The sequence below is a fragment of the Copidosoma floridanum genome, unplaced genomic scaffold (assembly GCF_036245765.1).
Source record: "Copidosoma floridanum isolate Cflo_tuat_1 unplaced genomic scaffold, Cflo_Japanese_pri ptg000004l, whole genome shotgun sequence".
NCBI lineage: Eukaryota > Metazoa > Arthropoda > Insecta > Hymenoptera > Encyrtidae > Copidosoma > Copidosoma floridanum.
The window spans coordinates 25,550,880-25,565,222 of record NW_028321881.1 but is presented as its reverse complement, the minus strand read 5'-3'; the positions used below and the strand labels follow the sequence as shown (position 1 = coordinate 25,565,222).

The following is a 14,343-nucleotide window of genomic DNA, read 5'->3' as shown; positions in this document are numbered from 1 at the left end:
GCGTGTCCTTGAATTCCCGTCTAGAATTGTAGTTAGGTTGTACAAGCTGTGGATTTCTAGACAAAGGCTTTTCTAAATGCAATGAAAAACAGCTATCTCTCGAGTAGTTACAAAGTTAGGATCGCTACTCAGTCACTCGTAAGACTGTATGACCTATACGAGCCCTGTTAGCATTCACCCCTCCTTTTTTTAAGAGATTTATGTGATGTTATTGCCAGAATTCGCAGTTAATAATGATTTTAAGTAGGATTGATCTTATTGATCAGATTTTTTGTGATTTAAATCATAATGCAACTCAAAATGATGCTTGCTCTGACAGTAAAATCATCGATTAGGTGAATGGCGTTTATCAGCAAAATGAGAAAAAACTAAAACAAAGTTCTTTTTCTTGCAAAAATCAATCCATTGGTTTAGTGACGTTCCTCAGAATGTCATACAGTAACTCGATGGTTTCTCACTGTAATCTACAGACTAAGTAGAGTAAGCGGAAACGTGTTTCACTTCATTTTGCAGAGCTTAAGCAGTAACTAGCTTACCTCGCAAACTTATTGATCTACACTTAGTGTCAGCTTGCTTCCACACGTAAACATGATGTTTTATTAAATGCGTAAGATCAGTATGCGTAAAAAACCTTTTAGTCGTCCCATAAGAAATTTCCTAGGATTCTCGTGAGTTTAAATAAAGGTTTTTAATCATACAACTAATTACAAAACAGTAAGGTTGATGGATTAGATATCCCAGGTTTTGAAAAGCGCAAGCTGCCTCCTCAAAACAATCTATTATATCACTTAAATCATTCATGTAACGAACTTTTACAGTCAATCATTAAAGAAGATTTTCAATACTGTAGACGACTTATATCTCTAAATTATCATCCCGAGGAATTAACATGCTCAAGGCAATTTCAAAATTCACATCGGTAATCTTGTTAGCTTTTTAATAATAAGTGGCTTGACCTTGCAAAGCGCTTATTAGGTGCTAAAACTTCACATCATTTAAAATATTTGCCTTATCGTTAGTAAAAAAGAAAAAATGTTGCTTGAAGCTTTTCCACTCCTCTTGCTTGACAAAATAAGTAAGAAGCTGTAATGAAGGAGGCGCTGCTTAAACTTTAACTGATGGATTCTCAGCAGTTAAAGGAGTGGGGGGCAGCTGTCCCTTAAATGCCACGATTCTATTCACTTACTATTACATATATAACTTTCAAACATAATATTTTATCTTTAGCATAAGCGTCTTCTTTAAAGTATATTTTTTCGATAAAATCATCCTCACACTCAAGAAAATCATGGTGGCGATTAGTAAAGAGTTTTGAATAGACATTTGATATCTGTAATCATGTTAAAAAATAACTAATTGCCTTACATTTTACTTTGAATTTTTTAGTTCAATTTGCGTTAATTAAGTTACGCTAGATTAAAGTTTAAACTTAACTTTAAGCATATTTTCCATTTTGAAAGTATTAAGACCGAAAATAGGCCTAAAATACATTTTAATTCTGAAGAAATTATACACAGTAATAAACAGTCTGAAAATTAACAAATTAAAAAAGCATAAGTTCATTAGTGGTAGCTAAAAGTTTGAGGCAGATAATGATAAGTATAGATTTATTGATACCAACGTTTAATAAATTGTGTAACAACACAAAAACAAAACATGAAATCAAGAGGTTCTTACTTTAAAATAACAAAACATACGCAGTAACAAATTTATGATAATATCTTAGAAAATTAGTTTGACAACTCCCAATAAGACGATTTCAAATTATCATAAGTAAGATTTTTCAATCAGACTTCATTGAAAAATCAATCATGCTCAATTAAAAATCAAACAGCACAGCATTTAAATATTTAAAAGTGTTCTATAATCTCATAGATCCAGGGATCTTCTTTCGTAATTTTAATGCTTTCAAAACAAAAAACCGGATAAAAAGACCAGCCATGACAGCTCTTGTAGATCTCCCTAATCCCTTAGTCTCCAAAAAAGTGATGCTAAATACTTTGGTTCTTTAAATGTAAGCAACCCTCTCCCCCCCTCTAAAGAGACCTTACAACAGCATTGAAGAGTCTGTGTAACTTGAGTTAAAGGTACTTTGAAAAATCGAGGTAGGCCAGCGATGCGTAATCTAAATGGGGAAGTATGAGCGCAGCCAAGAGCATCTTCTTTCTTGGCCACGACGATGAGCTCCCCTAAACCGAATCTTATGTAATGTTTTGTAGACGGATAAAAAAATTCTGAAAAACTGAGCGTTCCAGCTGACATTGTCAGTGAAAATAAGATCCAAGTCCTTAACCAAAGTAACAAAAGGCACCTTTGCCACAATATCATAAGCAATTATTAGTGGTACAGTTTAGTGCCCAAGCGTTCAATGCAATAAAAGCCTTGACAAAATATATGCTTGATCTTGAAAAAATCAAAACAAAGTCCATGATATTTAGTCTAATAATCTACAGCACTAATATTTGTATTAAATTAAAAGTAGATAGAGGCAAGCAAGAACCTAACATAGGCTTAAATCGCATGATTCAGGAGAATGATTTAAAGAAGTCGGGCAGCCCTTTTCATATACTATAAACTTTTTTCTTACTTGCAATGTTTAACATAAACTAGTAGTTGCCATCTAGTAAGAGGTAGGTGGTGCTATCAAGCGCCCAGTTTGAAATTGGAGCTGCGCGCGACATTAAAAAATTAAATTTATGTTAAACGATTGAGTTAAATAAATAGTAGTAATTTGAATAAAAAATTATTATTAAAATAATACCCTAAACAGTAACTTGTAATGTATGTGTCTTGGTGCAGACTAAGGCTCGTGATGCTCGCAGCAGAAAAAGAGTGTATCTTCTGTACAAGGTGCTTGGACAATACCCACGCAGACACACGTGTAGAGGATAACTGTTAGTGGTATATAGTCCCTTGTTTGCTGCACGCAAACAAGCAGTAATTTGAGCATGTACATGTCCCCCTGCTCCTGGTGTCCGTCTAAGACACAAGCTTAGGCTCCTCTCCAGAGCACTATGGGTCAAGCTGGTTTTTTTTGTTTAAAACCTAATATCTTGAGAAGAAAGAGAGATAAATTGAAAATTCTTTTTGGTGCTTCAAGGTAAGATAATAAGCAATAGAGAAAAACTATAGGAACAGTAACGTCATTGAGACCTAACCTCAAAATTAATAAGAAAACTGGAAAAAACAGTATATTTAGCCAACATATTAGTCAAATTACTGTATAACAACATTGACACTCTTATTCGCTAAAAAACTTTAACTCTTATCACTAAAATTTGAGTCTTATACCTCCAAGGTAACCTCAAAATTTAAGATTACAGGTAACAGTGTAAGAAACCTAATATTATTATAAAAACAAAGAAAAACTTTGATAATCTTAGTTAGAGCTTAAAAATTGAGTAATAAAGAATAGAGAAATAGTATGAAAAATATCATATTGCTGAATTCTAACCTCTGAATTCATTGAAAAACAAAAAAAAAAGTTGAGCCAAAAAATCTTTAAAATGACTTAATCTTAACTTCATAAGATTATTATTTTGAATAATCGTAACTACTATCACTAGAATTTATTTCTTGTTCTCTTAACATATCTTTCATATTGGAAAGTACAGGCTTGTCGTATCAGAACTCTGATTTTATAGGAAGAAGAAGGATTTTTAAGCTCCAAGATTTTTGTTTTTGCTAAAAAATTTATTAAATGACTCGATCAATTTTTTATGGTTTGTTTGTCAAAGATTAATAGCTATTACAATATAATATTTTACTAAATTCTTCTAGCATTGAGCTTCAGAAACCTTATATCTTAAGAAGAAAAATAAATAATTCCAAAATACATAATATGCTTTAAGCTAAGATGATGAAGAATGGAGGAAAACTGTGTCGAAAATTCAATTGGGATATCTAACTTTCAGACTGTATGTAAAACGTAGAAAGAAGTTGCTGTTATTATTATGTTAACAAGATATTGACTTGAGGCTGATGAAAAGAGGAAAAAAAATAATATTGAAAAAAATAAACTGTCTAAATTTCTTCAAATACTAGTAACGAATCAATCAAGCTTTTTTGATAGTCTATGGTCCAACTTAGTTTGTTTCACTTATGTTGAACAAGAAATAGATACTTAGCAAACTGCAAAGTGATTAACTATGGCTTTATTGTGCAATAAATAATAAGTGTAAGTGAATATATTCATATTTACATAATGTTTATAACAAGTAACTGATTTCTCTGAAATTTTGTAATTAAAATATGTTACAGCAAGTGTGTTTAGCTCAAAAACTTAATGAAAATGTTTGAAAAGCAACATACAAATTCTATGGGAACATGAACGTAAACACAGATGACTCTTGTTCGACAAATTAATGGAAAAGGGTTTGTCTAAAAGAGTAAAGACTTTCTCTCAAAAACTATTTTGTCACTATTGCTCATCACTACCACTAATCTCAGTTTCTGTCAACTCTTTGAAAATAAATAAAATCATTTTAATCGTTAAATAACACATGAATTCAAGAAAGTAACATTTTTTTACCACCCGGGCTGTAAAAAGCGTTTAATTTCTGAAGTAGTTTTTCTTTTTCTGTGAATCGCCATTCTTATATCTAAATAGACGAGTAATAGTACTGGATCAGACATATATACCGCTCTATTGTAAGTATTTAAGATAGTGTTTTCACGATTGTTTCTCCTTGAATGCTCTCAATTAGTTTCTCTGTAAATTTTGTGGAAGCTTTCTAGAGCATTTTCAGCATAGTAAGCGATAGGATTGGGTAATTGTCGTACTATAGCAGGACCGTGCTTTAAAAGTTTGTGCATTAAAGAATTTATACGTTCTTATGTTCCAATTGCATTGAACTGTTTAACTGTGATTGTTAAAACCATGATAAGTTTATCAATTTAAGACAATCAAAGGCATATGCATGGATACTTTATTTGAAGGGAGATCACTGTATAAGATTAAAGTTTATATACTAAGGGCACATGAGCATTAAGGTAAGCTCATGAAAAATAGCTTGTGTAAAGAAATAAAACTTTATTTTAATGCCTCTACCAGGGATGGCAATGCACGTAGCAACGGTGTACTACATTATCACCCTATAGAAAAGTGTACTCCATAGGCACCTTGCCCTAAAGATGTATTGCAGTGAATACTTATGATTATCACTCAAGTAGCTCAACAACATGACCCTATACTCTTACTTTAGTAGAAAAAATTCATTATTATGATAACAGTATTATTAATAAGACAAACAAATTAAACGAGTTGTGGCCTTAGACAAGAGCATACATGAAAAAAAATTGTTAAACATTGATGATTTTAATCTGTTGTATCCAGTCTGGGAGTTAGATACTCAAATTGACCTTACAACACAGCTTTCCTCCATTCTCCATCATCCTAGCTTAAAGCAATTTATTTATTTTGGAATTATTTATTTTTCTTCTGAAGATATAAAGTTTCTAGAACTTGAGACCCAAAATCTTATACTAATGTTTGCGAAAGAAACCAAAAAAAGTTGATCAATAAATTAAAAAATTTCTTAGCAAAAACGTTATTTCAACTTTTTGGGAGGTTAGTACATAACGATCTTAAATTTTAAATAATTTTCCTTTATTCTCTATCATCTTGTCTTAGAGCTCAGAAATCCTTCTCCTTCTCATTACATCAGAGTTCTGATATTACAAGCCTGTACTTTTCAAGATGAAAGATATGTTAAAAGAACAAGAATTAAATTCTAGTGATAGTAGTTACGATCATTCAAAATAATGATCTCATAAAGTTAAAATTAAGTCATTTTTAAGATTTTTTGGCTCAGAACTTTTTTTTTTGTTTTTCAATGAATTCAGAGGTTAAAATTCAGCAATTTAATATTTTTTATACTATTTCTCTATTCTCAATTACCTAATTTTAAAGCTTTAAATAAGATTTTTAATTTTTTCTTATTCTTATTATAATATTAGGTTTCTGACACTGTAACCTGTAATCTTGAATTTTAAGGTTACGTTGAAGGTATAGGACTCCAATTTAAGTGATAAGAGTTAAAATTCTCAAGAGAATAAGAGTGTCAGTAATGTTATAAAGAAATTTGACTGATATTTCAGCTAAAATACTGTTTTTATTAAGTTTTCTTATTAATTTTGAGGTTAAGTCCCAACGACGTAAAAATTCCTATAGTTTTTCTATACTACCTATTATCTCAGCTTGAAGCTCCAAAAAAAAATTTTTGACTTATTTATTTAAGGCACTGAGTGACTTCTTGAAATCAATCTCCTGAATCACCCGATTTAAGCCTATGCCAGGTTCTTGCTCAACGGTACCTGCAATTTGTTAGTTTCTAGAGCGACAGTTAATTGTAATAAACACCAATGCTCAATAACACGTAGGAGTCAGTGTGTTGACTCTTGTCCAACCCACTCATGCCATTATTGTCTGCATAACGTGGCATTGGTATCCAACCACTGCGGGGACTAGACAAATGCACTGGCAACGAAATCTCTTTGACTGCTGTAAATCACTGCCAAACCAACCACCATCGGCACCAGCTCTAGCGGTGGCTTCGTAATTTAGCAGAATCTCCGCCTCACCATGCCTAGAGTCTGCATTCCATTGTTCTTACCATTGATTCATCTTTATGGCCAACTTAACATCCTCAGAGAGGACTCTCGACCTCCACGACTTCCTTTCGCTGTTCAAAGCCGCCTACCCCAATAAGCTGCTCATAACTGTTTGGCGCTTGATGTAGAACCATCTTTAAAGAAATCTCCGCTGCTGCAGAGAGGTATCCACGAGCCTTAGAGTCAATCATCACCACCGACTGACGTACGCCTAATTAGCAACTACCAAAACTTCTTCTAGGTGGGGAAAAACACCTAGTGGCACTCGACACACCGAACCTACAAAACTTTACAACAAGCACAAAAAGGATTTGGATCTATAGAACCAACCTCCAAAACTCGTGATAAATAAGCTCACCCACTTAAAGGAGACTGATCGCCAACCTTAGTCAAATATCCTCTTCGATACAATGGCATCGATACATTGCATCACACTAATGCTCCTCATCCGAAATTATGCTCCAACTTCACGTTAGATGCCCGAACAAAGAAGACTGATGGCCATCTACGCTGAAACACCCGCTTCGACACTCTAGTATTAGTGCTTTACATTAGGCTGATGCTCCTCTTCGGGACTCACACTCTAACTTCACGTTGTACGTTATACTACCGAAGTTTGACTGCCCAGAGGAGACTGGTCATCGTCAATGCTCGAATGCCAGCTTTAAAACACCGGCATTAGTACTTTGCATTACGCCGATGATCCTCTTCAGGACTCACGCCCCAACTCTTCGTTGGACGATGTATTAATTCAAACTTGTAAGAAGGTCACCCTTCAGAACCGCTAGAGAGACAGAAGATCTTAAAAGGTGGTTATTTATAGTCAGAACCTACCTCTAAAATACTGAAATCTGTTTTTTTAATGGAAAATGATTTCTCGTCCGTAGAATCTGTTGACAGAGTCAGCTGTGCAAGGTAGGCAGAGAAGAATTCCTTGGTTCGGCTGTTGGGTGAATCCTCGAAGAAGATGTCATGTCCCGCTTTGTCCGATAGTTAGTACTCGTTGGTCATAGATGGATCCAGCTTGCTGGAAAGTGACTGGACGGTACTATCCTTCCTCCTTAACAACGGGCAAGATAAGTTTGATGAACTTAACGGTGATGGGATTGTGATATCAAAGATAATTCGGTGCTCCAGAGGAAGTTTGGCCAGTCTCATAGGTTTTCAAATTGTAGGCTCGTCACGGAGAAGAGCCTGGAAAACTCGTTGGATATCAGCAAATTTTTGTCTATCGAATTTTTGCACGGTCTTTTCCAAACCTTGAAAGCCTCTGATGTTGGTCTGGCTGCTTACCTTAGCACGTGTAACTGTACTGGTATTCGTCTGGATTCCTCGATCTCCCCACCAAGATGGTGGTTTAAGTCCTGTTTAATTTTCCATTGAACTCTTGGAGGACTATTAAAGGTAAGTGGGAGTGATAATGGCAGCATATACCTTAGTGAGAAGCAGCCCAATGTCATCGCTGATGAACAGCCCTAGGCCTCCCCCATCTTCCTCGATGTCACTGGTAAAGTCCATGACAAAGGTTGTTCCAGTACCTTGGAAGGGAGACTAGCTGCTTGGCATGATTGTCCCTGACGATGGTTGTTTGTCAAGGTGATTGCTTGTTTAAGAATATTGGTTATTTAGATGGCTTATTAGGATTTATGATGCTTCTGACCGCTTACTACCCACTATCAAGTGCATAGTTTGAAATTAGAGCTGTGGGCAACATTTAAAAATCAAATTCTTGTAAAATGATTCGATTGAATGAATAGTAGTTATTTTAATAATTAATATTTAATAAAATAATACGTGAAATGGTAATAATTTTAAAATAACTGATTTATTGATGTGGAAAAATGCATTCTTTCTTGTTAAAACTAGTATTCCTTTTAGATAGATATATACATTTTTTTAAATGTCGATTAAATATCTCTATTTCAGGGCTTTGAAAATATGATATCAAAATATTATCATATAGTTCAATATAATTAACAATTATTCAGTTCTTTAAAAGGTGAGATGTACTTTTTTTTTTCAGAATGGTCTTGTACCGGCTTATTGCAAAATATTTCTACACTACTCTCGTTTTCAGAACTTCGTGTTTGTTGGAGTCACTCTTAAAAAGTAAAAAATGTTAATTTATCCTTTTAATGTTCGTCACAGTGTAAAGAGCTAAGCATCACCTCACTTGCATAATTGGTAAGGCTAAGCTGACATTCAAAATATGATCTTTGCTGTACGCCAGAGTCAAGGTCTCTCTCAATTCCAGGCTCCTGTGCTTCTTGAGCAAAGAGGTGAAGATAGACTTTACATTTTCTTTCGTGAACTCTCTTGTTAGATCTGCTTTGCTGTACTATTCCAAGCCATGTGATGAGATCTAGCAACCAACTTGACTGACCAGTTGCTAGAAATTTCTTACTTATCTGTACAACTCTTTTTAGGCTGGTTAGTAGAAGGAGTTACTCCAGTAGCATTTGAGGCCCAGCAAGTGGCTTAGTCCTCTGCCTAACATCGTTTAGAGGAATTTCGTAATACCAAAGAAAAAGCTTACTCAACTTGCTAAGTAATTAAGGTTATGCACTCACACTTACCAAGGCGATATCAAGCTTGTGCAAATAAAAATAAAATTGGCAACACATCCTTTCATCGTTCTGTTACCCAATTGATCAAAAATTACTTGATAAGCAAAAACTTGATAGGTGCGTATAATCTAAGAGTAATTTTTTAGCTTATAAACGCATTTTTAAACTTGTTAATGTTATTGATTAGTAACAATTAATGTAAGTATTGCCATTAAAAAAAAAATTTAGCTTTTATGAGTAAACAAGCTGACTTCGCTAACTTCGCGTTGCTCTCTGCTTATATTGATAGAATTGTCTTATTATTTTATATTATGAAATACTACTTGTGCAAGAACAGCATCTTTGCACGGCTGCCTTAGAGAAAAAGTCAGTTTTTTATTTATAGCCTCATACTGCATTATCTTCTTAAATTGGCGTAGCCATCTTATCTTACCTTTTCCCAGTATTTCTAGAGTTTCTTACGTCACTCATAGCACTTTCTCAATCAGTTATGAGTATCATCTCAATAAATTTCATTTATCGGATCACAAGCCTATCCATTAAGTCAAGTGGTATTATTATGTCTGTAAAAATTCGCTTACTTTATTTTCGTTACAGATTGCTTCATTATTCTGCTTTCAGTCAATTAAATTTTTGTTCAATCAATGTTTTTTCTCATAACTGTGGCTTAATTGATTCTTTAATCGACTTATTAAATATATTTCTTTGTTTCATTGTTTCAAATTATATTTGAGATGCTTTATTTTGTACTTATTTCTCTCAATCAGTTTTTGAGAATTAAATTTTATTTTAATTTTTTGAGACGTTGAGTTACAACAAATGATATTTTGTGTTCAATTTCCGCATGTTATTTAAGGCTCAGTTTGTTCTTCATCCATTTTAATCGAGGTAATCACAGCAAAGAACATAGATGTACTATTTTTCTTATGATTTATAGCGTATCAAGTTCTTAGCTGTCGAGGATTTTTTTGTTGTTTCGACATTTAATTGGATGCCTTATATAATGCACTTACCCTAGTGTCTTATTCTTTTAAAAGCCTTACTCATGAACTACTAAAATAGCTAACCAAAGAAGAAATGGAAGTAACAAAAAAATTAAGAAAGAAAACACAGAAACTTCAATGAACTGTATCGATGGTACTTATTTCAAAGTTGATCGTCCAGCATTAAATCAACGAAGTTATTGCAGGTTTTGTCTCAATACAAATTCATCTGTTTTTACATTAGTAAATTTATCCTGTCACTTAATTTTTCCCTTGTGTCTTCTGTGCTGATCTTTTTCTGTAGAACTTAAAAAAAAGAAAGTTTTCTTATTAGTAAATTTTTTGGATCTTTTTTAACCGGTTACAATCGATGGCAACTGTTACGTAGAGAAGTATTTGAAACGCTATAACGTACTTTCTTTATGTCATCGTTACTATGAGCTATATTTTCTGATAGATTTTCTTCAGTGTTTAAATCAAATTTTATAGTTATTTAATTCAAGTTATTGGTTTTCGTAAGGTAATTGTGTCCTAGACCAATCAAGTAGCTAGAATTCAGAATATGTTTGATTGAATGGATTTGACACAGCTCTCTGTAATGTATTACACAAAAACATACATTGTTACATGCATTTATATAAATACGTGTAATGAACTGAAAAAACCTTCGTAAAAGTTTAAAGCGTCCAATTTTTCTCTCAGACTTAGTTACTACCAAATTTTTGTTTTTTTTTCAAGAATGTCTTAGAGCTTTCATATGAGCAGCAATTTGATATGATGATACTGTTAGTCTATGAATAAACATACTATCAGTTATATTTTTGTAGACTTGTTATATTTTTTTAGACTTGTTTTTGGATTAGTGATAAGTTTTTAACTTAAACTTAATGTTTCCTGTTTGGACTTATAAAAAGTGAAGAAATTTGTTTTTGTTTTTTAAAGCTTGATTCAAATATGATATTTTGGCTCTTGATGAGTTAAGAGCCTTTAAAAAAGGATGAAAGGATTATGAATCTTATGGATAGTGTCTCGAAAGACCTCTTTTACTTACTGCATAAGTAGATACACCATAATAATACTTTAAAAAAGATGAGGCTGCACCTTCTATATTCTGATTTAGAGGTGTCACAGCACTTTTAAATAAAGATGATGTATAAGTTGTACGTTGTTTTTTATAGTTTGAAACGAAGTATTGTGTTATCTTACTTTTCCGTAGTATAAGATATTTTAAACTGTAACTACGAACAAGCTACTAACTACTTAAAGGCTTATATACGTAGTTATTATCTATTTTAGCTCTATTTGAGTTGGCAAAGCAAGAGGATACCAAAGAAATTGTTTGCTACTTGATTTTTGCACTCGACAAATTTTGAATGCAAATTTTTGAGATTCATGATCTGTTAAAAGAAAAATTACACAGTATCACTTATAACTGCCTTATTTACAAGACAAACTTTTTTGCAACTAAATACCTTTCATTTTTTTCGTTAAAGATAAAGTTTTTTAGTGCAAGCGTAATCTTACTTTTTTAATTGTTATTGGATTTTACAATTTAAAAAAAAAAGTATCAACGTCTACTGTGTGTCAAAAGAAAAGTTTTTCACTTTTGTGTATACACAGTTATATGTAGTGAATATAGTATGGGCTACAGACAGATTAGAGGCCTTTAAAGACCCCGACAAGGAACGCGTGTTTAGTTGTAAGTCCCTTGAAGGCTTTCGAGCTCTCGGCGCACCCTAAGGTTAATAAATGAGCAAACCCAATAGCAGTAGACGATCAAGCAGCCCCTGAAAAGAGGCCAGCAGCCAAGAGTGGTGTTATTGTCTGCAATAACTAAAGCAGGTAAGTGAGCAGCTCTTGGAAAGTGGTGTGCAGCAGCAGGGAGCAGCGTCAATGTCAGCGCAAATGGCCATGGGAAAGTGAGCAGCGCATGTAAAGACGTCTACAGCAACAGGCAGCATTGTCGGCGTTAGCAACAACGGTCATAGAAAAGTAAGTGGTCCATGGATAGAGGCCTGCAGCAGCAGGCACCGTTAACACCATCGGTAAAAATGGCCGCAGAAAAGGGAAAAAATAGTCTCCTAAGGTTAGGTAGTGGCTTAAAGAGTTCAATGTTACGTATACGTGGCATACCCAAGCGCACACATAGATACAAAACTCTGACCTAATCTCTAGTTTTAAAAGTAAGACTTGGTTTTGTGCCACGCAGGCTTTGGGGGTACTGATTACAAATCTAGTGTGAAAAAAAATTTTCAAACTAATGGGCATGAAAAGTTAGAATTTTTATATATATCTCAAAAAAATACGTGTAAAGGTAACAAGGATTGCTAATCACTTATCTGGTGTGAAAATGTTAAAATTAAAAATGACGTATTTAAATTGGGAACATTTGAAATGAGAAATATTTATTTGTTTTGTCAATCAAAATAAAAATTATCAACCCAAACACTTTTTGTTCATATAATTTTTAAAAACAGTATCTACATTTTATGTGATGATCTTTTTATTTGCTGCTTTGAATTTTCAATGTAAAAAAAGTCTTAGTCACAAAGATGTTAATGTACTTTCAGGTCTCATCACGTCTCCTCTTAAGATTGGTAAGTTGGGTCAATACTGTGGGGGTGGGTCAAACGAAGCTTGTGTGTGTGCAAAAGTTGTTGTGATTAAGTCTGCTATACAACCTCATCTAAAAACGTCTACTCTCTTGATTATGAAAGTTTTATTTATGTTTAACTTTACAGTACTCAAGAGGGTATAAATAATTAAGTTCAAACAAATTACAAAATGGTCTTTAATATTGCTAGAATATAAGTGTGGCATAAGCACTATGAGTACAAAAAGATGTATAAAAATTTTGTAACGGAATTCAGTAACAAAAAGGTGGAATACGGCCATCGCTTTCTACACACGCTCTCATAGAGTCACTTTCAGCATCAAGAGGAGGGATTTTGAAATCTCAAGCTATTCTTATTTCAGTTATTAAATATATTTTTGGGAGTGCTAATAAGGGTTGCATTACTCTTTGAGTACCTCGTAGTTAGTATATTTAATAGAGTATCATAGCGTGTTTTATTAGTTTTCAATTTTCACGTGTTCCTCTGGAGGGGATGAACTTTGTTATAAAGCACGCGCATGGAATAAGTAAAAAATTAGAAAGTTAAATTCAAACAGTAACAATACAAAGAAAAATTTTGAAGGAAGTTATAATTATTATTTTTTTATTGGAAAGATCTACTTTGAAAGACAAAGAAAAGCTCATTTGAGTAGCAAAAATTGGAGATGACGTAAAAATTCTGGTGTTGATGGAAAATTTTTTGAGTATTGGGAAATGAGAATTGTGATGAGTCTTTAAATGAAGAAGGGTAACGTAATAGTAAGTTGAGCCAGGATCACCGTAAAAAGAGAATAGTTAATTAAAAAAAACCTTTAGGTAATCAATGTTATACACAGTAAGATTTTAAAAATTCATTTATATTTCGTAAAGGATAAAGAAGCAGCAGATTTATTGTTTTGACATCGTTTGAATTATTTAGTTGAAATAATTGTAAACAAGGTTCATTTATACTATCTTATTTTCAATTTGTATAGTCAAATTAAAATTTATACATACATCTCTAGTTTGTTAATTTGATAGTTTGGATTAAATTGAATAGAGAATAACTCATATGAACCAGTGCTAAAATTATTGATGAAAATTTTATTATTAAGATCAATAGTTAAATTTTATAACATTATTTATACATTTAGATAAATAGTGGCTCAATCAACAATAGTTTATAATTATTTTTTTTGTAGATAGTAAGCCCAGTTTTGGTTAGTCTGTCTAGGCATACTAGTTGTGTGCAGTTTTGTTTAGTATTTGATTTTATAATTATTGCTCGCTCCTTAAATCATAGTAGTATGTTGTCTATAAGTGATAGACAATTATAGTACCTTAAGTTTGATATTTATTTGCTCATTGGAGTATGGATTTACTCTAGGGTCTTTGACATTTAAATTAATTGTGACTCATTGGTATAATAGTTAGATCAGATCTATTAGTTTGGAAGAGTTCGTATTATAGTGATAGATTGTTACCCTCAAAATGGATGACTTGGTACATGTACAAAAGGTCAATTATAATAAGATAAAAAATTCATTTTTCAATTTTAAAAAATTAGGTCTGCAGAGAATGACCATAG

General features: G+C 32.9%; 1 protein-coding gene across 1 annotated transcript in view; it reads left to right on the top strand.

Moving 5' to 3' along the window:
• LOC149375786 (protein unc-80 homolog) overlaps window positions 1-14,343 on the top strand; it is a 251,018-nt gene that overhangs the window by 110,238 nt on the left and 126,437 nt on the right. The window lies entirely within an intron of this gene.